This window comes from Chrysochloris asiatica, unplaced genomic scaffold (assembly GCF_000296735.1).
Source record: "Chrysochloris asiatica unplaced genomic scaffold, ChrAsi1.0 scaffold00200, whole genome shotgun sequence".
Lineage (NCBI taxonomy): Eukaryota > Metazoa > Chordata > Mammalia > Afrosoricida > Chrysochloridae > Chrysochloris > Chrysochloris asiatica.
The window spans coordinates 3167144-3168077 of NW_006408718.1; positions in this window are offsets into that span (position 1 = coordinate 3167144).

Genomic DNA, 934 nt, shown 5'->3' on the forward strand with positions numbered 1-934 from the left:
CAGAGAAAAAGAGGAAGACCCCAGCGAGATGGATTGGCAAAGTGGCAGCATCAATGGGCTCAAGCGTAGCAACAATAGTGAGGATGGCCCAGGACTGGGCAGTGTTTTGTTCTGCTGTGCATAGGGTCGTTATGAGTCGGTACCAACTCGATGGCACCTAACAACAACATATAGATATTATTTTTTAATGTGATGTTGGGTATGAATGTTACTGAGTTGAATATTTTATTGGGTCCAGAGATCAAATAATTTCCAAGTAGGTTATATTATGCTTTCAACTTTATAATGGAAAATAGTGGAAGAGTCACATTCCCTAATCAAGCTTTGTTGGGCCATGTTGTTAAGTGCCCTCAAGTCAGTTCTGACTCATAGTGATCCTGTCTAGTTTCCGAGGAGTGGCCAGTGGTTTGAACCACTGACCTTGTGGATCAAACTGACCTTGCAGACCAGCACATTATCCTACAGCGTCACTCCAGGATCCTTTATTGGACCATAGCTCTCTATATAATTCAAGTACCACTAACAGACCCTTTTTGGAAAAAGTCCTCTGTAGTTCCTAGGTTTTCTAGCACTCTGATTAGTAGATCCCTTCAAACTCTCAGAAATGAATTAGTGGGTGAGAGAATGTTTATAGATTACCCGCTAGAACCGAAAGGTTGGTAGTTCAAGCTCACCATCCTCTTCTCAGAAACCCTATAAGGGTCGGTCGCTATGAGTCCGAATCAACTCAATAGCACTTAACAACAACAACAATAGACTACTGGAGTGGTCCAGTAGAATAAGCACTGGACTGCTAACCACAAGGTTGGCAGTTCAAACTCACCAGCCACTCCTCAGAAACCCTATATAAGGTCTCTAAGAGTCAGAACTGATTCTACTGCACTTAACAACAACAATTCCATTATATGCAGTAACATATTTACCCATTTAGGGT